Source organism: Catharus ustulatus, chromosome 16 (assembly GCF_009819885.2).
Source record: "Catharus ustulatus isolate bCatUst1 chromosome 16, bCatUst1.pri.v2, whole genome shotgun sequence".
Lineage (NCBI taxonomy): Eukaryota > Metazoa > Chordata > Aves > Passeriformes > Turdidae > Catharus > Catharus ustulatus.
This window is the reverse complement of record NC_046236.1, coordinates 5,215,930-5,239,727: the sequence shown is the minus strand read 5'-3', so window position 1 is coordinate 5,239,727 and position 23,798 is coordinate 5,215,930. Positions and strand designations below refer to the sequence as shown.

At 46.4% G+C, this 23,798-nt stretch overlaps 1 protein-coding gene across 3 annotated transcripts in view; it reads right to left on the bottom strand.

Annotated features, from left to right (window-relative positions):
• Positions 1-20,013, bottom strand: part of ABAT (4-aminobutyrate aminotransferase) — a 48,468-nt gene extending 28,455 nt beyond the window's left edge. The window contains exon 1 of one of the 3 annotated variants that reach the window (XM_033073708.2): positions 19,970-20,013. The gene's annotated coding sequence lies outside the window, so the exon portion shown is untranslated. Of the gene's footprint in view, positions 1-5,814; positions 6,196-12,361; positions 12,459-19,969 lie in introns of those variants that run through there. The other 2 variants (XM_033073707.2, XM_033073706.2) reach the window with 2 other exon arrangements.
• Positions 20,014-23,798: the final 3,785 nt, after the last annotated feature.

The following is a 23,798-nucleotide window of genomic DNA, read 5'->3' as shown; positions in this document are numbered from 1 at the left end:
TGCTGAGGGAACTACTTAATTTGGTTTCCAGAAAAAAGAAACTTCACTTATAAGACGAGTTTAATTCATTAATTATATTTTCTCTCTCAGCTTCTTTCTCTACTTGTGCTAGCTTTTTGTGAAGAAATATCCCAACACATGGATTTCTTATCTCATGACCACCCTATAACAAAAACCAAGTGCCAATCTAAGTAAGAAAATGCCCAGCATCTCAATTGATGTCCTCTGTTCAGAGCTGTTTATCTGGTCTATACTTCTCCAATCTCCAATTTCCTCCATAAGTTTGCTCTGCAAAGTATTACTTTCTCAGAGTCTTTAGGAAGCTGTTAAAAGGTGAACACAGCCTTGCAGGAACTCACAAGAGGAGCAGTACAAACATACTTAACAACCCTCCAAGGTTCACTCCTTGTTCTCATGCCCTTCAGTCATCTCCCATGGCAGTTTGCTGCCAGCTGCTCAACTTTCCTTCTCCACAAGGATGAGAAGCCTCTTCACATTCAAATCAAACACACTTCCAGTCACACTCCACAGCTGTGCCCACCAGAGTCCAGGTTTCCCTACTTCTTCCTTCCCTAGGTGAACCAAACCTATGTCTGCTTCCAGAATGTTATTTATTTCTAATTACATTTACTGTTTATCTCAAGTCCTTTAATAGCTAAACTACAGTATTCATTAAAGGCTGAAAAATATAATTGGAAATGATATTGGCTTTCTGAACTACTCAGAGAAAAAAAATTACTGCATGAGGCTTAAAAATAAAGTAGCTTAGCCCTAATTTTCCTTGACAGGTCTTATATAAAAAGTTTTACCATTTTCTAGTCCAGAGTCAGAATAAATCATGTAATATCACATGTGAGAATAATTAAACCCAGCATCTTTTCCATCTCCATTATGCACACAGGCTCTCACAGGAGATCAGCTGATGTGATTGCTATCTTAGTCTAAGCACACATTATTTGGTTATCACAATAACCAATCGAATTTTGCCTCCATAACCCATCTCCTGCTGGATTCCCAGCGGCCCAGCCTGACCCAGCAGTGCAAGCAGCAGCAGAGTTTGCAGTCCAGCAGCAATCAGCTCTCCTGCCCATGTCAGAGCCGCAGCGATGCCACGCTCCATCACCGCCGCTGCTCCGGAGCCACTGCAGACACACACAGTCCAAACACCAGGCAAAATACAGCCACCAATTTCACACATCTGACAGGAAAGGGGATGGGAAGGACCATCAGACCACAAAGATGCGAGACCCTTCGAAAAACAGACCCATAAATCTTCCCTAACATTTCTCCTCTACTGGCAACTGTCTGAGCTGGAGCAGGCATCAGTGCAGATGACTCTACAGAACTGCTATTCTGAAGTGAGTCTCAGTACCTTCATTTTCCAAATACATTTGCATAATTTTGTCTGTAATTTTGCATTACATAAACTGTGTTTGCCACTGCTTGTGTTTAAGTCACAGCCACATTCTTCTAGTAAGAAAAATTATTTTCATTTCCAAGAGGAAGCTCAGTCCAGTTTATCACACACATAGAACATAAGTATATGTGGATTTTTAAAATGCATGCTGTGAAATTGGATGTATTTTTTTAAAACAGCAGCTGCTAAATTTCTGTACCAAGAGATTATTTCTGACAGACACAACTAGCTACTAGGGACAACAGCCATTCAGCAGCAGCAGCCTACTGGGAACACAGAAAGTATTGTTTCCATGAGCAAACAAAATTGTGTTTCTGGGAGGGGGGAAACCTGGAAAAAGTTTCAGAAAGAGGGGGTTTGATCCAGAAACAAGAGTGAAAACAGACAAACTATGAGTTTGTGCAGCAATCTCACTCCCTAGCAGAGAAGTTAATGCAGCATGACATTGTCATGCTCACAGAAGCTGCCCTGGAAAACATCCTCTGGGGAGCTGCAAAGGTAAAGGCAAAGCTGAGACCCAGCAGGATGGGAGGACAAGTCAGCTCTGCAAAATTTGGGAGAAGTCAGCTCTGCAAATCTGGGAGAAGTCAGTTCTGCAAATTTGCATCTCTTTCTTGCAACTTTGCCAAAGACACAGAAACCTGTTTGAAATTCATCGGGGCACATTCATCTGTCCCTCAGCTGCTCCAAACCCATTTAACCAGAAACAATTAAGTGGTTTAGAAACAGCAGCACAAGCTGCATTGGGCAATTACTTCACAAGGCTTCCAAAAAGTGGATTTAGGGAGCTGGGGAGCAGGGAGGGACCTAAAGGCAAGGTTTTCCTTTGCTTGACTTTTCTAGGCTGCACAGCAAGGGTATAGTCATGCTAAGTGCTAATTGTGGCATTTCAAGCATCTCTAACTATCTCAGTCCTGTTTGCTTGGATCCACCTGGATGTGAAGCCAGCACTAGGCTCACACACTGTGAGCTGCACAGGGGCTGCAGAGCCCTGTCCCTCTCTCAGAGCTCAGGGCAGCAGCAGCACTGTGCCCAAATGCCAACCCTCCCTTCCCACAGCCAGCCTGCCCTGGCACCCCCAGGTGAGCTGGCACAGCCAGGATGCAAGCAGGGAGTCCCTCCGAGGCTTTTTATTTCACAGCTCAGCATCCTTTGACACTTCTCCTTTTGTATCTGCCTTTTAACAGCGGAAGGAGCTGCAAACTGAGGAACCAAGTCAGCTGTGGTCCCTGAGATTAAAAAGGACAATGTTGAAAAGTCAGGCAGGACCCAGGTCCATCCTGGACTTGTTAAAGGGGCTGGTTTTTAGTGCTCATGAACAAGCATCTTTAATGACATAGTGATTTAAATCAGGTATTTTACTTCTATGAACAGCCCAAGGAGATCCCAGAGTCTGGAACAGCCCCACAGTTTCACAAATAAATATAAGTATGGGTAAGGTAGAAGACATTCAAGGCTGTCAACTGTTAAACAAAATCACGTCCTTCCTTAGTTTGCATTTGAGGAAGAATCAGGCAATGTAATGTCATGATGGTATGTGCCTAAAAAGATCCAAAGAACACAGTGTTTACTATTTGAAAATGCACAGCCCCATCCTCCTTTGGGGAGTCCACAGCCAGCAGATCAAAGCAGGAAACAACTGAATGAGTTCACCAGTTATTGACAGAGCACAGGGTGACGTTAGAAATCCTGACTTGCTGCTTTAGCCAATAAAATGTAGTAAACAACCATGTAAATAGAGGCCTGGCAGAATATTGATGTATTTAACTGCAGTTCAGTTGGTCCCAGGAGCAGAGTTAAGAGTTCAGTATAGACTATGCATTTATGAAAGCCTGAGTGCACACAATGAAACACAATAGGTTCTTTTACGTCAGCTGGGGTTTTATCCTAAAGTATAGTTCTGAAACAAATTTGGATTACCTTAAAACAGCATTTGCATGAGGAGTCTGTAAGAATAACAACAAGAATTTAGAAATTCAGTCACAGCTAGGCAAAAGTTATCTCAAATGACAGAATAGAATTGAAAATCCTGTTAAGAGCAAGTTGCAAGAAAATTTACATCTAGTGTTCACAACAGGCTGGCATTAGATTTTTACATCAAGTATCTATACAAACCCAGCACAAACTAGAGCTGGAACCCTCAACTTCAAGAAGAACAGTACCTGGCACATCCTCATGAGAGGGCACAGCAAAGAAAAAGAAGCTGCTCATCCCCCACCTTGGTCAGCCAAAGGCCACAGCCCCACACTCCAGAAGTGAAGGTGGCCACAAGGAGCCCACACAGCAGGGTCAGCACAGAGATGGACACTCTCAGAGAGGTGTGTTGGCTCTGCAGGACCCAGTCCAAAGAGAGCCCTGAGTGCTTTGAAGCTCAACACTTCCATGGTCCAATCCCATGGGCAGCAGCTGAGAAACAGCAAAGTGTGGCTGTGCACAAGGCCTGGTGAGTCTGTGCAGAGCTCACCAAGGCAATTCCCACCAGGAACAGACCTGCACATGGAAACATGCATCCACCACCTACACGGATTTTGCCAAAAATCACTTCACAAGCTGACAGGCTGTTTATGCCTCTAATAATCTTAATGGTTTTGTGTAGAACAGGATGTAATTGAAAACTCCATGATTGTACTTAAGTTGTCAAGGACACAGTTGTCATAGTTACAAGTAAAGCTCAAGTGTTGGTTATTCAGGGTTGCCTGTTTATTTATTGACACCAACAGCGCTGGACAGTCCCACGGGTCTTCAGAAGAACAGAAATGGAGAGACTGGTTTTGTCCTTCAAGCCTTGACAAAACAGTAAATATTGCACACAAAACCACAATACACTGGTTTTTTGCACATGCACATGCAGCTGGCATTCAAGGCAGTCAGCTGTGAGCACTGTAGCAAAAGCACAAACCAAGCTGCACTGCACACCATGAAAACCTCACACCCAAGCATGGAACTACTGTCCAGTATGCACCAGGATATGACAATCCCCACCTGCTTCATGGCAGCTGCACTCAGGTCTGGGCTGAACCAGCACTGAGGCCAGAAGAGGTTCAGTCCCTTCCATCAAGTTTTAAAACTCATTTACAGTCTAATGTCTCACTACACTCATGTGTCCAGGTTCTCCTCCTCCGGTGCCATCTGAGCAGGGTTTGGTGGTTGGATATGAATATACGATTTTCTTTTTTCTTAAAATAAAATCTTTTTGCCCTTGTCTCTGTTTAGCCTCTCTCCAAAAAATATTGGACCAAGCAAAGACTCCTGGTCCCTAAACCAGTGAATAAGAGCAGGTAGGAATGTTGTGATCATGGCACACTAGGATCCAGGTGACCCACTAAACTTCTGAGCAGCTCATTTTTGATCCAAAAATCATTGGCACAGCTAAGGTGGGATGAGATGTGCCTATACCTTCCCTGAGAAAGAAGTACATTGTCTCAGAAAAAGAAAAAATGGAATTGAAAAAGCCTGCTAGAAATTGGGCAACTTCCAGATGCAAAGCCAATAATACCTACATAAATGACATAATGGTACATAAATTTTGATAAAAAACAAGGACAACTAAACTTACATTAGCTAAAAAATTCTAATTTTTTTTAAGGAATTTCTTAGTAGCTCCCCTGAAGAAACCTGCACACTGATATTTCAGTGAACTTTACCAGTGAGGTACATATAAAAACATCTCTTTAAGCCTATATTAAACACTTCTTCAAGCCTGTTTTAAATCCATTATTTTAAATGCAGATGACAATAACATATCCAAACCATGCCTGTTCATTTCCACACATTTCTCAGACCAAAACAGCCCCACTCACAATGGATTAAACAAATTATGGCACAGCCATGTTTTTCAGATTAGCTGCTCCATAAGCATGATGTAGTTTTGAAAAAAAATAAAGTATTGCAAAATACCCTCAAGCAGTATATCCAAAGAAATTCAGTTACATTCCTTGTAAGATTTTATTCCTGGCATCTTCCTGCTGCCTCCTCAGAGATCAGGAAAATGGATAAATAGCATCAAATAAAAGCACAATTTATTTTCCTGTGTCCTAAGGCATAAAATAGCTCATTTGGAGACAGCCTGCACCAAAGCAAGGGAAACATCTTAAGCCAGGGTGAGAGCTGTGGTTTCTCAAGGTGACCCCGCTCCAGCTGAGGACATGGAAGAGCAGAGCCATGCAGGAGATGTCTGGCACAAGGGGAGCAGAAAACAAACCGGGAGCAGCTATTGCTGCGGATCCACGGCAGGGACACGGTAACAACACACACGGTAACAACACACACACAACACACAGACACACACACAGACACACACCCCCTGCCCTGGGCACACAAACCCCTCTGTGCACAGAGCGCAGCACGGCCGGACTGTGCCCACCCCACCGCCCCGGGCACACGGCAAAGCCACTCACAGCACCGCTGCCAACTCCAGCTGCTCCCGAGCTCCCCACAGCCAGCTCCTGGGGTGGAAGTGCTGCTGCCTGTTCCAGTGCCTGCTCCAGTGCCTGCTCCAGTGCCGGCTCCAGTGCCTGCTCCAGTGCCGGCCCCAGTGCCTGCCTGCCTTCAGCGCAGGCTGCTGGTAGCGCTGGTGAGGAATGCCATCGCTGCCAGCCCTCCCAGCACCGCGCAGCGGGGACAGGCATCACCCAGAGCCAGCCCTGCAGCCGGGGGGGATGCCCCACTTAATGAGGGTTAATGCAAGCAGCTCCTGGCAGCTGCAGCCTCTGCTCGGCCGCTGCCGGCAGAGAGGAACACGGCTCACCTCAAACCCGAGAGCATCGGGAGTGTGGGTGTCCGAGCGCATCCGAACGCTCCTCGGCAGCTTTCTGAAAACAGATTCCGAGACGCAGAGCCACGCTGCGTTCTTTGAAATGGCTCCTTAGCTTCCAACAATTATGGAAGCTGAAGAACAGGTTTTGCCCCTAAACCCCTTATTTTCCCTCTGGTTTGCAAATATGCCGAGGGTGACACCCAGGCACAGCACTGCCACCCAGTATCCCTGGTTTGGCTCGTTCCCTGCAGGTGGAGAGCAGGCAGCAGGCAGCACGCATCCCAGCGCTGCACTCTGCTCCCGCAGGGAATGGGGGTGTGGGTGCCCACGAAGGCCAGCAGCATCCCTTGGGCACGGGCACGCAGGGAACAGCAGCACAGGGTGCCATGGCCGAGGCCGGGCAGCACCGCCAGGTTGCCATGGTGCCGGGGGCAGGAGGGAAGATGCGCCAGAGCAGAGAGGCTGAGCCGCCTCAGATTTAAATCCCTGTGACAGCGTTTCGGCCGAGCCACCGCACGGTTGCTGTGGCAACCGACCAGTGAAAAATCACAGAGGAAATCTGTAATTATTACAGGCGAGGTGGTGACTTACCCCCTTCAGTAATGAGGGCACTAAAAGGGCTGGAGCAGAGCGGGGGAGCCGTGCCCCAGCCCCAGGGCTGCAGTGCAGCAGGAGCCGGGCTCCACAGCCCAGCCGGGTCCTGCTTTAGGCTCCCAGGCTCAGCAACACCTGGGCAGGATGCAACCCTGAGCACAGGGCTCACACTGAGGGGTCTGCAAGGGGAGAGATGGAGCAGCCAGAGAGAGCCCCAGACTCATGCTGCTGGTTCAGCACAGGCAGAGCAGGGAAGGGCCTGAGGCAGGCAGAGGCAAGGACAGACAGCAGCCAGGGACCAAGATGGAAGATGTGACGCTTACGGGAGGCAGATAAGGACCCTGGAAACGGAGTGACTCCGGTTTGTGCTGCTCCTGCAGCACCACACTCCCTTCTCTCAGAGCAGCCACAGCAGCAGCTCAGTCGGGATGGGTGTGTGATGGTCACTGTGCTAACACAGAACAGTGAGGGACAGAGTTCAGGCAGAGCAGACACACTCTGCAGTGTCTCCATTGTAACACCACCTGGCCCAGGCCATTTACACTCCAACAGATCCACACCAGCAGCCACACAAACCATTCACACCCACTGCAGGAGTACAAGTTTTAAAGTCTCCAGGTTGTTTTCCAGAGCTTTTCTACATAAAATGGACAATTGATCAGCATCCAGACAAACCATCAATCAAAATGTCACTAATACCAACAAGGAAGAGAATCCAACGTGGTTGATCCTGTTCTGGTCCCCTTCTCCTCTGCTGGGGACTGTGGCCTGGAATCTCATGTGTGTACTGCGAGCAACTGCTAAGAAAGGAGCCCAGGCTGCAGTAATAGATATCTGTAAGATAGATCCCATAATAAGCAGTTGATTTGATTCAAAATAAGAACTGAACCTCATCCCTCACCTTCTTCATAATTTAAAATCTGTTATTAATTACATACACAGACTGTAAACAACACATTTAAACTGGCCTGTACTGGTTACCAGTCATTAGAACAAACTGGTGGCTATAAACTGAACCTGTTAGCCAGAAAATCTATCACAGAAAGTGCCACAATCCTATTCAGACAGATGGTTAATGCAGGTACACATCACAAAGCAGAGGGGGAAGGACTGAGAAAAGCTATAGGTGCTTAGACTCACCATGTATAAAGCACTGAATTCAAGAGCAATTCATTGTGTCAGTGATTTAATACTAGACTTATTCAGTGCAGTAATAATCAGGATTACAGCTCCTGAGGAAGACTGAGGTTCTTCTGCCTCTGCTGAGTGCTGCCTTGGAAGATGTGAGGCTAAACTCATTAGACAAAATGATGCTGGATGAAAAGTAGTTTGTGCTGCAAAGTGCAAACAAGTTATATGTGGCAACATCATCTAGAGACTCCAGTCAGCACTGTGCCCCATGCTGCTGAGTCATGTTGTGTCCAACTGCTTGGAAACCCATCCTGCACAGAGACAACAATTCTGCTGCAGACTTTTCCTTGTAGTGGATTTCTTTTGCTTTAACCCTTGCATCAAATGGCTTAACACCAAACTGCCACTTCCTGGGTAGAACCTAAATTCTTGCTGTTCTGTATGGCTGCTTTCATCCCTCCACACTCACAATTACCCTGCCTGGCAGGCTGGATGTACAAAGAGGATGACAATGACTATTTAAGTCCTGTTGCAGGGCAAAAAACTTAGAAGTCCCATGTCAGTAATTTGAAATAGTTTTAATAACGATTAAAATTTATTTAAGATGCATTAAAAATGTGCAGTTCACAAAAGTGGGAGCCGTGACAAAAACCCCATGGACTTGCATTTGATTTAATCAAGACAACAGTGGTAACAAAATCTATTTGAAAGGTCTGTCATTGGAAAGGATGTGGCTGGAAGATTCACTCATTACACAATCCTTCACTGCTAGAAAGTAACCTCCAGCTTCAGTAGAAGCAACTGTAAGTATATTTCTCTGTATCAATGCTACAAACATCCTTCTGAAGTAACAATGATGATACAAGGCGAAACAGGGATCAGATTGTGGCCAGGTTGGTCCACAACACCAAGTAAAAGCACATGGTTAGTATCAAAGATATTTTGTTTTTATGGAAAATATAGGAAGGTTTAGCGTGTTACCAGTGCATTTCACTGCAAATGACGGCACATTCCTCCAGAAGCAACTCTACCCCTGCCTCACACCCTAGAAAGCATCTGCTACACTTTGTTAAGAAAAACAAAGCATTTCAAATAACACAGCTACAGTACTTGAGGATAATTCAGTATTCAGAAATAGCAACTCCAAGGTAGAGACAAGATGTCAAAATCCTAAATGTCATACACTTCTGCAACAAATGGGAACAAAACACATCAGTACCACAAAGCAGAGAGCAAAGCATGCAGGATACTCAGCACCAAGCCTTAGTCCTGCTTCAAAAAAAAGAGGTGCCACAAGACTCAACAGCAGAGTCTCAGGACCCCAGACCTGCATGAAGAGAGAAATTAACACCTCTCTTTAGGGCTTGTTGCATTTGGAGAAGGAATATAGCACAAGCTGGAGTGTCATACCAACTTTTAGGTACTGTGGGCACTGATCACTAAGTTCACCTTAAAATATATTAATGTGTATTTCAAAGCAGTTGGAAGGAAAAAAAGTAGGACTATACAAATGTTGACTCCAAGTTAATTACATAAATCTGAGCAAATGATTTGCAGATGGTAGGATAAGGATCTTATTTGGTTGAAGAGGATTACCATGAAGGGCAAAACCAAATAAAAAGGACAACTGGGATTGCTTAGCTTTGTGGAAAAGTCAGCACACTGCAGCTTTCCAACTTGTGGCTGGCCAGAAGGCTGCTTCCTACCCTAGCACATCCAATAACTTCCCACTCCATGTTCAGAGGCATGTTCTTTTCACTCCACGTTCTTTTGTGAAAGAATTTAAAAGGCTCATGAACAGAGTGGAATTCAGCACAATCAATAGCACTAACTGCAGGGATTCCATTTGGTGGGCAGACAGTCAGAGGTTGCATGTGTGCAGGGCACACCTGAACTGCACCTGCACTACTCACTAATCAGTAACTGCTGTAACTCACACTGACCCAGGGACAGGGCAGTCACCCCCCTCTGCTCTTCAGATGTCATGCTTTAATTCCCATTAAACGTGAGAACTTCACATTCAGAAGGAAAGGGATATAGGAATTAAGCACAATAACAATGAAATCCCACTATTTCCTGTTTATTCAGGCAATAGGTAAAAAGGAACAGCAGTTGGGGAGCTTTCAAAACAGTTCAGGAAACACAGTTATGTACACAGTGTTAAAAAGACTCTGTTACTAAATTCCCCAGTATGTTTAGAATATTATTTTTGGGCTCCAGATGGAGAAAGAAACTAGTGCCAATCTGATTCAGCAAGATGCATGTTTCTTGAGTGGTCCCTTTTACTTCACTGGGCCCATTCACAAAACTAGAGCTGGGAATGAGCCAAAGAACTCTGCTGAATTAAAAGCAAGGTAGAAAAACTGGGAACTGGAAGACTCTCTGGTGATCAAAACCTGAAAGTTACCCACTAGGGAAAAACCCACAAGGCTGCTGCATGAACTGTGCTTATTTACTCCTTATATATTGCCTGTTTAACCAAACTAATGAATCTGCTGCCTTATCACACAGGTACTAAATGCCTGGATACAAATTTGAGGAGATAAATTGGACCTTACTAAGCGTGCTAATGGCTAAACTCACTGGTGAAGGCTCACTGAGGCAAATCTCTATTGCACCCTCAACTCTCATGGTAACACTGACAGCCACAAGAAACTGGGCTCTGCTCTTCAGTCTGGCACATCCAAATGGAGATTTTATGCACCACATTTAGGTAGTTAGAAAGTGTTGACCAGTTTTGGGAAAACTTCCATAAAGATTTGGACAAATTTTTACAGAAGTTCTAACACAAGCTTGGCAAGTCCAGCTTACTTGGTGGGGTAAGGGAAGAGGGACCTGGAGTCAAGAAACTGATGAAGGATGCCTTGTGTAACTGTGGTGTTGAGGGGCTACATAAACACTGGGAAAACAAACCCAGGATAACTGAATCAGTATGGAATGACGGGCCAGCAGTTAGGTTGAACAGCTTATTTATTTATTTAACAAAAACTTTTTGGGGGAGATGTTTATCTTCCTAAGGGCAGCTTATAAAAGTAAGCAGCATTAGCACAATGAGATAGTGAGTGGTTCCCTTCAGAGTGCTGCCCTCACTGGTACTTAACCTCTCTGAAGAGGACACTGTCATGGAATTTCAGGAAAAGAGTAGTAGCAAATTTCCCTTCTCCTTCATGAAAGCAGGGTTTCACCGAATGGATGCAATTGCAGGATTTATCAGTAACCAGGTAATTCTTCACAGAAGATACACTACATGGTTTGTTAGTGTCAGTACCATCTTAAGCTGCCCCTTTGTTGCCCTCTTTGCTGTTAACTAGTGACAATAAATAAAAGATACTCAGAGGCTGGAGTTTCACAAGAGATGAATGTGGCTGCAAGCCTGCTAATCTTGCTCACCAGCCAGAGCAGAGGATCAGTTATGCAAGGCTGCATGTGGATTTTGACCAGATATAACAAACAGCTCCTTTCTACTCTCTTTTCCACTTGGAACAACAAAAGTGAAGCTGTGAGCCATTTCCCAACATTTATTAGAACACTCTGGAAACTCATTTTCTCTGCATATTTTCTGGGGAAAAAAAAGATACTTTATGCAAGTATTGCATCCCAAAATGATGTAATGAGCCTTGGCTTTGCAGGGTAGTAGCACATTCTGAGCTCCTTTTCTGAAGAACCCCACTTCCAGCTAGCTTTCCTGCCCCCTGCTCCCAACACTCAGTCTCCCATCCACACACAGAGATTCCTAGGGGAGGGAAAATCACCAAACCCTTCTTGGTGTTCAGTGGAGTCACAAGTTCAGCTCAGAGCAAAGCAGCAAAAGGAGACAACCAAGCAGTGTGACAAACAAGAAGTGCAGCCTGAGGAGCCACCACGGTTGACTCTCTGTTCAAACATCACCTGCTCACGGAACCCATGGCCATTAGCCAGTCCTACCATTTTGACTGAACCAAGTCCCACTACACCAAAATCTACAGAGAAGCAAAACAACGAACTCTAAACTGATACACAATAAGATAATGGTCCAATTTTTATGAATAAATGAACAGTAGGAATCCTACAGCCTGCATCAGACATGAGGTGTTTTCCAAGCACCTTGGCCAAGGGGAAAAAAATTACTGATGAGAAATTAGGCAAGCAGTCTCCTGTTACTAAAGGAAATGGCATTTGAATTTCATTATTAAAAGAAGAAAAGCACAAGATTTGTCAGTGACAGTTACTCCAAGGCACAGATTGTCGCTGCAATCACTAAAGCCCTTCCCAAAGGCCCCATAACATGAATCCAGCCCCTAGCACTGCTTGTCATTGTCTCCACTTGCCTCTACTCCCTCCCTTTGTGACACCAGCTCGTTCTGTGCTTTGCCTCAGCTGCTTTTCACAACAGCCAAGGCAGAAGCATCACTCCAGAAACCCCTTCCAACCCAGTGCCCAAACCACAGAACAAACAAAGATTTGCTCCCCTGTAGATCCATTACCTGGTAAAACCACCCTGCAAACAAGGAATGTGGAGTTCATCCGAGCCCAGCTCATCCTCTGCTTTCCTACCTCCACCAGCACACTCTGATTGTGTAATCCTATTTCTCTCTCCAGGAAGCTGCATTGCAGCAATAGCTGTGGAGCAAAAAACAAGGCTTGCTTTATACTGGAGCTGAGAGGGGAGAACACAACAGTGAGTGGCAGCTCGGTCCATGCAGGTAAATCCCATCCCTCACACCTGCAGGTGGGTCCATACAGGTAAATCCCATCCCTCACACCTGCAGCACTGTCCATACAGGTAAATCCCATCCCTCACACCTGCAGCACTGTCCATACAGGTAAATCCCATCCCTCACACCTGCAGCTCCATCCATACAGGTAAATCTCATCCCTCACACCTGCAGTATGGTCCATACAGGTAAATCCCATCCCTCACACCTGCAGTATGGTCCATACAGGTAAATCCCATCCCTCACACCTGCAGGTGGGTCCATACAGGTAAATCCCATCCCTCACACCTGCAGCACTGTCCATACAGGTAAATCCCATCCCTCACACCCTGCCATAGGGGCCCATCCCTGTCAGAGTGCTCAGTTCTGCCTGAAGTGATGCAGCTGTTAAGGATGGAGAAGTGATGGCTTGTAGCCTGGCCACAGACTCCTGTGGCAGGATTACACTCTGGCCTGTAGCCATAAAGCATCTTATCCCTGAAATCTGTCCAGAGCAGTTTGATTTGGTTTCTAACAGCTTTTATACCTCTCATGTTCTTTAACTCCCACTGAGGCAACAATTTATATAATCAGATTTATACAGTGAGTGCTGTTAAAAATGCTTCAATACAAACTTTCTAACTCCATCCTGCTCCCAGTGTCCTTATGTTTTTTTGTGAACATCATAACACCAATATGAACCAAGACAAAAAGCATGCAATTCATGACAGGAAAGAGAGTTAACAGAGAAGAACAAGATGGCTGGTTCCCATTATTGAGAAGGAACCTGACAGACAAATTGGGAGGAAACATAATGCAAACATAAAATATTACTGCTATTAGGTTTACACCAAGTTTATTTAAAATATTTAATTTTCATGATATTTATGTTACTTATGCACATGTATGTAGTATTGCCAGATCAATTAAAACATATGAGTTCATTTCAGTTGTGTTTGTTGTCAAGAGATGCTGCCAAGAACCTCTGCACACTTCATCTTTCGCTAAAAGAGGAAGCCAAAATTGGCTGCTGTGGTGATATTCAAAGTCTTTAATCAAAATTGAGCTTGATGAGTTACAAATACAAATGAGCAATATTATTCTTTCCTTCCTCTGCAAACTAATTTTCTTTTCCTGTTTTCTTCAGTGGCTTCTGAAGCCTGTATTCCTGCACTTCAGAAAGGAAAAGGCCTGGAAGGGCAATAGGTGATATCTCTTGTGAAAAAAAATCTGCAGGGTTGTTCATTTGCTGGGAGGAAAGAGGAAGGGGTGATTTTATATCAAGAGTACAGGCAACAAAGCCAGCATGAAATAAGCCAGCACTGGGGAAGAAATTTCCACAAGGAACTTGCTGCCCTGTGCTTTGCCCAGTGCAAGGCTCATGGATGGAATCTGGATGCTTTAAATTGAACCAACCATCAAAAATAGGACACCACAAAAACATCATCACTAATTTATGTGTTTTCCCAACACCCACTGTTCTGTTCTGTGAGAAACCAGTGATGAAACCAAGGTTACAAGGGGAAGCGAAAAAAAAAAGAAAGCCTTGACTAAAACCCAATACCCCAACAAACAACTAGAAAGAAAACCTCGTGCTGGCAATCCACACTCTTGGGTACCACTCCTCTAGGATTCCTGCAAACATTACAGCCACAGGCAGGCTGTGTGCTGCAGCTGAGCTGTCCCCTGGCACCAGGGGCAGGGCAGCACCTCTGCCCTCCCAGTGCTGCTCCTTAGCTCAGCCATGCCCTGCCAGCTCCCTTCACCAGCAGCTCCTTCAGCCAGCAGGACAGGGATGTGCTGCCGTGCCTCCTGCAGGGCACTGATGGTCTTCTAGGCAGAAAGATCTGTTTTTAGAGCTGACAGGTAGGGCTAGGAGCTCTTAAAACAGATCTGAGCCACCATAAGCACAAGGGCTGGAAAGCTGTGTGGGAAGAGCAGAGGGAATGGAGAGCACATCACGCTGACACTGCGGGCAGGCTGAAAGGCACCAGGAGAGGAAATCTGGTGCTCGTGACATGCAGGTGGCAGAAGAGATGAAAGGAAATGCATGAGAGAGGCTCTGATCCCGATTCCAGGATCATCCATGCTCCCAAACACGGCCCATAGAGCCAGGACAGCGATGGTCTGTGGGGAACAGAGAGCAGCCTCTGGCACGGGACCAGACCCCAAAGCTCTCCACTGACCTCAAAGCTCTCCACTGATCCCAAAGCTCTCCACTGACCTCAAAGCTCTCCACTGATCCCAAAGCTCTCCACTGACCTCAAAGCTCTCCACTGATCCCAAAGCTCTCCACTGATCCCAAAGCTCTCCACTGACCCCAAAGCTCTCCACTGACCCCAAAGCTCTCCACTGACCCAGCACAAGGCATCCTAAGGGAGCCAGCACACAACACAAATGCACTAGGAACCAAAGGAAGCACATGCAGGGTCCTCCCACAGCAGCAGCCCTCTCCTGAGACACAGGACAGCTTTCTGCTTGGGAAGACACCTCGGGGATGCACTCCAGAGCAGCCACCTTCCTATGGGTTCTGCCAGCTGCCCACCTGGAAAAGGCACGCTGTCACAACCCAAGCAGGTTAAATTGGATTAGTGTATTCCAGCAGGTGCCAGGTAAGGATTGCTCAATTTCTTTGCTGTTATCCAACCAATTCTCAAGGTACTTGAACTCACCAGGTTTCAAACTTCAGGCATTTTGAGGCCATTACTAAAAAAATCCAAAGTAAAACAGAATTATATATGGGCACAACAGCTGCAAAGCAATATATTTTCATTTGTAAAATTAACACTGAACTTTGTTTGGAGACAGCATGAGAAACTCCTGCTGGAATAAGGAACATTTTAAAGTGCTTGAATTAAGGGAAAGCTGGAGATAGGTTTAGAAGTTTTCTCTACTCTCAGAATTACAGCTACACAGCTCAACCAGTAAGTTTGGCACTTCATCCTGTCACCTGGAGTGTATTTGAGACATACTGACTTCTTACATGAATTCTTTAGCAAGCTGCAGAACATCCCCCAGAAACACCAGCAGAACTAGATGTTAGTGTTTAAACTGCCAATTTTCCCAAGAGTCACAAGAAGGTAAACACTCCCTGCCAATGCCAAGCTGCATTTCATGAAATCATAAAATCTAAATGGCAAATCACCAATTCTGAAGCTTTATTGCCTTCCCAGTGCCTTGCACCTTGCCACAGAAGTTCTATAGTACACTGCCCTTGAGCCAGAGCCCCAAGGAGGAGTTTGATACAATACAAGCACTCACTACACAGATTCTTTATCTCCTGAATAAAAACTGAGAGAGCTTCACTGAAATAATGGCAGAAGACATTACAAAGGAGAATTAAGTGTGAAAAACTGAGTTCACATTTCTTCAAGCTGACAGCATTCACTAACTAAAGGCAGTACTTTTAGCTGGGTGACTTTGGTGCTTTCTCACATCCAACAGGACAGCACAGCTTTATAATTTTATAAAAGTTGAGTTCGTCACAGACCTGTGTCCTGGACACTGCAGGTGCCCAACCCTAACCCTTCACAAAGGCACTTAATGAGATCAGCTCCTTGCTGGTGCCATAAAATAATTCCATGACTGCCCAGCCCTTGCTAGGACATCCACTTCCACAACAGAATTTACGGCTGTAGAAGCTGTCACACCCAAAATTGAAAATACTCCAAATGCACAAACCAGGAAAAGAGAACCTAAAGTTCATGCTGCAAAAGGTGGGATTTTTTTTCAAAAAGAAAATCATATCCTCTGCAAGAAGATCTATCTCCACTGGACAGCAAGAGACAAGCTTCTTCCACACAGCCAAGAGCTGCAACACATAAGCAAGGTTCTACCTCATTCTTCTGCTGAACTTCTAGTACTGCCTAAATATGGAAAATGAGGAGTAAAATACTTCGCGAAAGGAAAAACAAATAAATCTAATACAAGGATACAGTACAGAACCTTACTCCCACAGATCACAAGAGAGCCTGAAAGCCACGGAAATAATTTACAACAATATTCTTCTTTTGTATGCTTTGGAAAACCCCCAGAATACTGTTATTTTTGCACAAACACCATATGGCTAAGGAAATATCACTTTCTCTGTTTTCCTGGACCATAGCTGTCATTTCAGGACCACGATCTGATAAAACAGATCACAACACTCAGAAAACCAAGAGGGGACAGAGGTATTTTCAAGCCACAGAACAGTAGCTGGAAGAATTATCTACTTTCAGCTGGAGGCAGCTCTGACCCCTAAGGCAACCTCTTCTGTACATAAAGAAGAGAAATTTGAAAGCAGATCCATCAGTAAGAAGAACAGGGTGTTTTCAGCCTCTGGAAAGATAAATCTATTACATAACTTTTAAAGCATATCCATCCTTCCACAGGCAGTGGGCCCACTGTGATAATTATCTGTGTGGTGGATTCTTGGTCTTTAAGCTTCACTGCTCCTGATATGTCATTTTTGCATTCCTTACCTGTACTTTCACAGCTCCTTACACATCAGCACCAGTGGCTTTCCTTCTGATGGAACCCAGTTCTTTTATGTCACTTATTCTTTCAAATGGGGTAAGACACCTCACTATTTGATTCAGACTTACCACTATGCCTGAAAAACTCTTAAGAGCTTAAAAAGAACTGCAAAAGAAGAACAGGTACCACTGGAAAAGCCAGCTTGAACAAAAGTTGTGCACACAGATGGACAAGGTGCAACATACAAGCAGGAATAAAAATGTATTTGAAAAGAATAATGATGAGAAAGGTCTTACCTGAAACCTGAGAATTACTCAAGATCTATTCCTTTCTCCTCCCTGCTCCTTCTGACAAAGGCAAAGCCAAGAGCAAAGGAGATTTATCCAAGTTCAAAGAGTCCCTATTTGATTTAAAGTTTCTGGTATACAGCCAACCCAGCAAGATTTAAAGATACAACTAGGTTATTATCTGTACAATAGTGATACAACAGCGAGCGCTACCCTGTTCACAGAGCACCTACATGTACTGCCACTCAACAGCCTGTGCTGAGACACTTCCACAAGCTGATTTAATTTGGATAAGAGAGAAAGGGAATTTAATTTGTAATTGAAACACACAAAACACACATTCCAGTGTTTCTGGAATGGACTCTCAATCCTAGAATTCATGAAACAAAGCCCAGAAGCCAAGAACCAGTTCCAATTGGCCTTAGAGTAGCTGTGAACTGTAATCCTGTGAACCCTAATAATCCCTGAATTTCTGAGGCTGAGCAGTAGCAGAGGTACATCACGACATGACCTGAGCTGTTTTAATTCAGGCCCAACACTCAGAGCACCCTGAGAAGACTCTGCACTCCCAGGGCAGGAGTGGTGCAGCTGCACCTGCACACACAGGCAGCTACAGCTGGGCTGCTGCCCAGTGTGCCTGTGGGGACACAGGGCATGGATAAATTGCTCTCAGACTTGGCTGCTAAGCACCACACCACACAGACAGGCAAGGGGAGCCACCTGGAGACCCCCAAGCTGCTGGCAGGGCAGCAAGAGCTGGTTTGAATGAACACACACACGGCAAGCAAGAATCTGAATCCCTGCTTCTGAAAAAAATCCAGATCAGGACATTCTCCTTTCCCAATGACAGCACAGCTGCCAGCAGGACACCTACTGATTTGCTTGGTGTTTATTTGCATGCTGTGCTTGCTTACTGCCTCTGGGCATAAATATCCAATTTTATCCACTTATTTGAGTTTACTTTATGTCTGGACACACAAGACATCTCACTGTACAGTATGCCTGCAAGGCTGTCATCCCTCAGAAAACGAAAGGCCTAATGAAAGACTAATAAAACAGTTTTATTTCATTTTTTCACACATATTTTATAAGAGGTCAGCTTGTCTAATAACACTGCACACTTACTGACTCAGGTCTCCACTTATCTGCAGTTCTCTGAATCACTGTCCTCTGCACTTGTCCAGGAGGAACCACACGCACTGACTGCAGACACAGAAGACCTGAACAATGATTCCCAAAACCAGCTACCCAGCATGTAACTTGCAATAACAGCTTTCCCTCCTTGTACCTCTGTCAGCTTCCCCATCTGTACAGTCAGACTAGTGATGTTTAAAGAGTATTCTCCTTCTTTGCATATGCTGTGGTTCAGTATGGTGAGCCGTGACCCAGCATCTGAATCACTGACCTCCAACTCTGCGTTTGTAACTTCACTCAGAGAAGACAAACTGCCCCCCACTCAGAATTTGCTCAATACTCACACTACAGAAAAGACAATTACAACAAAAAGCCAATGCAACAAGCACCGCAAAACTGCCAATTCAATTCATAACACAATAACCAGATTATAACAGGATTCAATAGGTAATTTCCTTACTGTAGAGCTTCCAGAAGGCAACCCTACTATAACCCTACTTTTATACCAGTTGGCTTTCAACCTTTACCAAAGCCCTTGCTTCAAACTGTAAGAGCAAAGACCCTTTTGAGAGCCCATACCCATCAACTGTGCCTTTGAACTGCAGGGCAAAATCCAGCATTTGTAAGCCTGAACATTCATTACTGATTACAAAATTACCTGGAAATCTCTCACAGTAGCTCAGTTTCTTTGCGTATCATTCTCTGCTTATTTCATAAACAGAGATGGAGAATCACAGAGGCAAAAGCCAAGCTAGGCAAAGGCAAAGCTCTGGTGAGGAGCACCACGCTATTTAAGCACTGTAAGGGAAGCGATGCTAAGGATGGATGGAACCAAAGCATTGGGCTGTGCATCACCAGCACCAGCCGGAGAACAGGAAACTGCACAGCGCAGCTCAAGTGCAGCACCAGGCCTGCACCAACACCATTCCTGCTGCACCAACACCATTCCTGCTGCAACAGCCCGGCCAGGGGAGCCCTGCAGGCACGGCCAGCCCGCTGTCCCCGCCGCACGCAGCAGGGCTCTCCCGGCCTTTGTGCCCCCGCCTTCCCTCTGCCCCTTGCCGTGCCGGGCCCGCCCGCCCGCCCGCCGGGGGTGCCGCTGCCGGGGTACGGAGCGTCCCAAAGCCGCCCCGGTGCGGCCGAACGCGCGGGGACAGCGAACAGCCCAGCGCTCCGCGGTGCCCGGGGGACCCGCCGGTCCAGCCCCGCGCTCGGCCCCGGCACGGCACGGCACGGCACGGCACGGCACGGCACGGCCCCCGAGCGGGCAGGACGGCGCCGGGCCCCGCGACCCCCGCCCGCCAGCGGCAGCCCCGCGGTCGCGGCCCGGGGCCGCCCCCGTCCCCGCAGGGTGCGCGGGGCCGGGACCCGGCGGAAGGGCAGCGGCGGGGGACGCGGGGCTGCCCCGGCAACACGCACCGCCGCCTGCGGGGATGGAGACGGGGCCCCGCGGGGAGTCCCGCGAGCGGGCGGCGAAGGCAGCGGCCCGTGCGCGGCCCCGCGCGGCTCGGGTGCTCACCGGGAGGTGCAGTCCTGCGGGGCCGGGCTGTGCTGTGCTGGGCTCGGCTGCGCTGAGCCGTGCTGGGCTGTGCAGAGCTGGGCCGGCCGCGCTCCCGCCGGCCCCGCCGCCGCCCGGCCCCACAGCCGTCCAGCCCCGCGCGCCGCAGCCAATCAGCGCCTCCGCCCGCGGCCCCGCGCCCGCCGCGGCCAATGGGAGAGCGCGGCCGGGGCTCGCCCCCGGCGGGAGGGGCGGGGCCACGGGGACCCTCAGGGACGCAGGGCAGGGCCGGCGGGGTGGGAGCGGGGCTGTCCCCTCGGCCAGGAGCTGCTCGTGTTCCTGTCCCCTGGGCCGGGGCTGCCTGCGTTCCTGTCCCCTCGGTAAGGGGCTGCCCCTGTTCCTGTCCCCTCTGCCAGGGGCTGCCCGTGTTCCTGTTCCCTGCCCCACGTCCCGCTGCTCCCTGCGCCACCTCACATCCGCTGCAGGGGCAGCGGAGCTCCTTCCCTAACCGCGATGGGAATCCGTGCCTGCACTGGCACAGCTCCACTAACACCGACTGCCCGTATTGCCTCGCATTTACCTGCTGCCACTTGGGACATACTTAATTTAGCAAAGGCAGCAGCTGAGAAAGTCTTTTGGTCTTCTAACTCCTATTAAAAAATAAAATTAAACCTAGTGTGATATCAAACTCCAAACTTAAAACCCAAGTCTTCACCAGTATTTAAGCCTGGCCTGGACAAAACATGTTTTTGTTGTGGACAGTAGTGGACTGAAGCAGCTCAAATCCCAAACGAGCCCTTTGGCTCAGTGCTGCTTGGTTCTGCTGCAGCAGTGTGGTATTTGTACACAGTACTGCCCTTGAAGCTCCAATACAGTAATAAATATTATCATATATCTTGTCCACATCAGAACCTATGGCAAGCATGTCGAACCCTACGTGAACTCTCATCTTACAGAATTCTGTGTCTCATTCACAGTCTCTTTTTTTCAAAACCTAAGACCTGGCTACAAAAGGCCAGTAAGAGTTACTGAAATGTTCACCTCTGTCCGCTGTCCTGTGAGCAGCACAAGGGCACTCTGTCGCTGTCCAGGTGACTCCACAGAACTGGCATTCACAGCGGGTGCACGCTCAGTCAAGTGCCTCCATGGAAGGCTCCAGGGAGTGTCCTGCAGCGGCTATTGTGGCACAGCAGCTGAAAGGCACCAGACAGGAGAGCTGGAGAGGACACAAGCAAGGCAGGAATGCTGCAGGCTCTGAGTGGCCAGAGCTGTAATCTTTTGTACTGCAACACCATCAATTTGCAGATGGTGTTACAGGATCCTTCTGTCCCTGCACACACCGCTTGAGGCCATCTACGCCTCCTCATTTCCACTTACCCAGCCCAGAACCCTTATGTCTGTCAGTTTATTCCAGCAAGAAAGATTTAATGGTCCAAAATCGCAAGGGAGGGGGCAGTTCAGCCATTCAGATGGCACTATCATACAAGATAAGGAAGCACTAGAACAGATTAGTGGGAGAAGTACAGGATCTCTGTGATGAGAGCCTTTGATAACACTTATCAAGATCCTCAGATGAATATGATTCTGCTTTGAGAGGAATATGGAGCAGATGATTTCCTGCCACCCCTTCTGATCATCCTACAGTGTAAACCTGCTACTGAGATCCCATAGAACAAGAACAGAGCAGTGAACTTTATTTTTTTCATACTGTCTTCTGTCCAACTCCCTGTCAACTTTCTTGCCTGATTTATTACATGTATTTTTACTTAACTTTGAGGCAGAAATTATCTTACTTCTAATTATTATCAACATCTTACATATCTTACTCACTATCTGACGAGTATCCCCTTTGAATATTTGCTCAAGAATCTTAGAGAATACATTCAGCTTGCTCACAAGCTAGGGACATTCCTTTGCATCTCTTCTTGCTCACACCAGTGGGGCTGGCCTGGGCAATGTGTAAATAAACACACACACACACACATATATAAGTGTAGATATTTTGTTACTGCCTTTAGGTGCTGGTATTGTTAAAGAAATTCCATGTGCCATCTGCTGGGGGAAACTTTCTCTGAGGCCATCTGCTGTACTGACACAGCTGACTGCACTGCTGGCAGCATAGAGAGGCAGTTATTTCTCAAGAGGAAGCTTTATTCTGTTAATGCACCAACTTGCAGCACAGATGCAAAGGGCACACTAAAAGTCAGAGTCAAGATGAGTCTGTAAAAGAACACAGACCTCTGGACCTATGTCACAGCATGACAGTCTGGCAGCAAGAAGTAGTCCGTTTTCAAATCCTCCTACTTCACTTGAACCTCCAAATACCATGATCACACTCAGGAAGTGAACTGCACTTTAAAGACAAGTTGCTAAGCATTATGTGAATAATTTTCCATTTACTTACAGATTGAAAAATCTCTGCAAGCGTATGAGACAGGAAGCTTTCCTTGCCATGCCACAACAAGCAGACAAGGATTCAGCACCCACTTTTCAGAAGCAGTCTTTAGTTTCCTGTACCCAACACTCAGCACTAATAACTATCTTTAAAGTCAGCAGCAGTATTTGGCTGTCACACCCGTGGCAGTCTGACTCCAGGTAATGTGGTTTCAGGCACAGGACTGAGGATAATCAGTTTTGCCACATTGGGAGCACAGTCACACGTAACTCCAATGTGGACCCAGATATACAAAATAGTTGGTCTGCTATCTTTATACCCCCAGCAACAGATCCCCACTGATGGCCCTGACTGCATCACAGGAGTCAGCTGGATTAGGTCTCATTGATCCAATGGAAAACTACACTTGCAATTAGGTTTCCTGGGAATCAAAAACATAGAATTGAGATTGCAAAACTGCTATATCCAACACTATGGAATGGGAAAATATACAACTGGAACACAAAATATGCTCAGCAAGTAGAAAGTTTGGACACACAAAATTATTTTGCCAAGTTTTAAGATGTTGTATACCAGAATGAAAAAAACAAAGCAAACAAAAGAAAACCCAGAAATGCAGCTGCCAGGGACAAAGCCCTTAGTCCTCTGGTGAAAATGGAAAAGGACTGGAACTAGTTAGTGGTGGATGCAGAAGTCCACAAACAGTCGAGTTAATGAACAATCTCATGATAGTTATCTGCTGTAGAACTTTGAGATCCAATTTAAGTCCTCATCTTCTCAGGAATGAGAAGTCCACACCACACACACACAAAGTACATCCACTTTCTCCTAGAATGTTGCCTGAAAACCCCAAACTGCTGGAGGCAGCCTCAAGCTGCTGTCAAAAAGTAGGCAATCAAACACCACCTTTTTTTCAGGCTTATTTCCAGTGTAACTTCATCTGCAAGTCTAGGTGAGAAGTGCAGAACCACGCACACCACCTAAACTGTTACTCCAAAATACAATATTGTCAAACGAGAAAGGAACAGGGTGTTGAACAAACTGTCAAATGTTTTGACTCAAAGTGTTGTACAGCAGATGGAGCTACAAGGATGGCCTACAAATAGCCACCTACACTTCAGAACACCCAGCAATGATAAACATACAGAATCTATCCCATCAAAGGAGCGTCTTCAACTTTTTTCTACTGCAAAATGACACACGGACGTTCACAACAAAGCAACTCTCGAAGTTTCACATCAACAAAGATTTAACAGAAATAAATGCCATTAGTTTGCAAGGGTTCCACAGGTTCCCCTTCACCTCCATGTTCCTCTCTCCAGGAAATTATCCATCTGGATGACTGTTGGATTTGCCAACCAGATCCAGAAATGCTCCCAGCTTCCCGATGACTTTATTTAGCAAAAGAGAAAGTCAGCTTTCCAAGTGAAAAACTTAATCTCCACAGCTGCATAG